We start from the raw sequence: 3,432 nt of genomic DNA, 5'->3' as shown, positions 1-3,432 counted from the left end.
AGGCCAAAAATGAAGAGGATTCTTCCATGATGATGTATCTCAGATAATAGAGAATTAGAACATTGGGGGAGAGTAAGATCACACCACCAAAATATTATAAATATACGCACAAATATCATTGACAGTGGCCAACAAAAGATTGAGTTAGAGGATGCAAATCCTAGTTTGTAGACCAAACTTCGTGGATTTTCTTGAAGCTTCAAAACCTTTCTAGAACATAACCTTGAACTTATTCTCCTTCAATAAGACACAACCAAGGCTTATACACGAGGACTATCACTGTCTTAATTCTCTATTTCCTAGCCCTTGATGAATGCTTGAGGCCTCTCTTAGAGGAAATGGGAATTGGGATTGAACAAGCCTTTAAATTGACAAAGACAAACACTTTCTTTATGAATTTCTTGGAGAAAACTTGAGTTCTTGAAAGCTAGAGAGAGAGAGAGGTTAGAAAGAGATTTGATAGAGTGATCAAATCCATCAAAACTCTTGAAATTCATTAGATCTAACTAATAGGATTAGAGCCTTGAAATTCTATAGAGAACCCTTTTATAGAGTAGGCATAGTCATTAGATCTAACTAATAGGATTAGAGCCTCAAAACACACCATTTGGAACTAAAACACGTGTCTGTACGGACATGTCGGACGACACATCGCTTACTAGTAGGCGATGCATCACCTGCCAGGTGATGTTATGCCACCCCAGCAGAACAAAACTCCCAAAATTGACCATAAAATCCTCCAAGTGCTCCCAAAAATTTTGGGCATCCTTAGACACCTCATTGTATCACTTTGTACCCAAAAACACAATTTTTAAGTGCCTACAACTAAAACTAAAATTTCACATCTTCACTACGTGAAATTATTAAGTGTTTCACACCTAGCTTGTGTAATAACACTTAGTATTTGTATTTTAACTAATCGTAACACTGTATCACCCGGTTCAATCATATATAATAATCACCATCACAATAGAAGAAACTTCAACAATTCAGTAATAAAACCAACTCATCCCACTTACCCCAGACAAGTCATAAGTCAAAAAAATGTATGATATATTCTATATACATATATGGATGAGAAATAAATAAATAAATATATATATCCATGCAAACTGGTTAAGCTCTTGGTTATTTAATGTGTTAGTTAAGCTGTTGTTAAAAACTCTGTTGTAACAAGGATATATATAAAGCCTCATGTACCTTTGCTCATTATTCAAATGAATAAAAGTTGCTTGATTTATCTTTTATCACCTAACATGGTATCTGAGTAAATCTGCTTCTTTTTCCACCTCTTCGTCTCCTCCATGGCTCGACCACGAACCGGAAGCTCCACTTTCGGAATCAGACCCGAAAATCCACCAATTCCTTCCCCTGATGCAGCTGAAACCAATTATGGAGTGTAAGAAAAACATAACTTATATAATACTTGAATAAACACGATGATAAGAACAATAATTATATCTATATTTACTAAAATTAAAGATACATAAATATTATAAATATAAATAACTTATAATATATATAACACTATTATAATTATAAATAACTTATAATATATATAACACTATAATATTATAATTATAAAGGCAAATTCTAACATCCCTCACAGGATTTAGTCCTTCAGAAGTGGGTCCTAGCTTCAGGCTATGTGTCATATTAAGAGAGATGGAGCAATACTTTGGTAACAGGCTCTAATCGGTTATGGAAACCGGTTGACTAAAAGTCTTTGATGTAGCTTTAAAATGTGAGGGCATATGTGTCATTTTATGTCCAAAAATGTGTTTTGTTGAGGGTTGTATGGTAAATCTATTATGAAGTTTGATATATTTACAATAGTAGTTACGTAAACATATGTCTAGGGCTATGTAATTTAAATCTTGTGTTTGCGTAACGCAAAACAAGAAGAATGTAATAAAAATTGATATATATTATGATTGTTTTGTGTATGAGTTTTGTATTAATTTTTTTTTTTTGGACAAGTTTTTTTTGTCAGTCTTATTTTTTAATTTTGAGAAGATTGAATTACCATTAATTAGGTTGGAAAATATAATATAGTGTAGAGCCATATAAATTGTGTATTTTAATTATTTTAAGTGTTCTTTTTATAAAATAAAAAAATTGTAGATGGTAGAATGTTTAGTATCGGTTATTGTAGATGATAGAATGTTTAACATCAATTATTTTTATTAATGTATTTAACAATAAAATTAATTAGATGTTTTTTTAACATAAAAATTAATAAATGAGAAAATGATTATCATTAATATTTTTTATTTGTAAAATTAAATATTTATAAATTTAAAACCATTTAAACTAGTTTTATTATTTTTAATTATTACCATTATATATGTATATAATTTAATAGATTTTAAAATTAATCAGTAAATCAAATAAGATTAATAAAAAAACAAATTACTTGCCCTCCACCCAAAGAAAAAAAATGACAAATGAGTTAAACTTATTTAGGACATGATTGGTTCGCGAGTATAAAATTGTATTTATAAAAGTGTGATTATGAATTAAAAATCTTAATTTAATATGTGAAAGCCTGTTTATTAAAATATGATTGATTGCATTGTGTGTTAATTTTTTGACAAAACATGTGATTGGTTGATCAAAATTTCAAAACCATTTTCTTTTATTAGAAATTTTGTTAGTCAATTTTCATTAAGATTAATTTTCTAATTTAACTACAATTTTAGTTAATTAAATTCTGTAATGATAAATTAAATTAAATTCATATTTTTTAATAATAATCTCATAAATAGTTGTATTAATAATATAAAACTGTATTAAAAAATTTATATGGGTGAAAATATCTAAAATAAAAAAGCTAACAAGTATTAGGTTGCTATGGGTCAATTGGGTATTTTACCAACTTTTGAACAGTAAATGATCATCCAACCATCCATTATGATTAAAAGAGAATCCAACGGTTGACATCAAATGAGGGATTTGGTCCTTCAATTTGAAGTGAGGGATTGAATAAATGCCCAATTATAAATAACTTATAATATATATAACAATATAATATTATAATTATAAATAATACAGTATAATAACTTATAATATATATATAACAATATTATAATTATAAATAATATAATATAAATAACTTATAATATATATAGCAATTATAATTAATTTACACAATAATTATAAAGAACAAAAATAAAAGTCGAGGCCTGTGTAACACAGTTTCCTTAAAACACGACAAGTAACTCAATTACTTCGCCGTCCGAACTCTATCACACTAGAACAGATCTAAAACCTCTAAAGAATAGAAAAGAAAAAACAATATTAAAAATATATATATCACAATCTTCATTGGAAGACAAATATATATAAATATAAATTTTTGGTGTAAATAAAACTAAGGCCTAAGCTCTCTATATATAGTCTTTTACTAAGGCACAAATTTATTCACAAAAG

This window comes from Humulus lupulus, chromosome 4, assembly GCF_963169125.1.
Source record: "Humulus lupulus chromosome 4, drHumLupu1.1, whole genome shotgun sequence".
In the NCBI taxonomy this organism is placed as follows: Eukaryota; Viridiplantae; Streptophyta; class Magnoliopsida; order Rosales; family Cannabaceae; genus Humulus; species Humulus lupulus.
Note: the sequence above shows the minus strand (reverse complement) of the source record.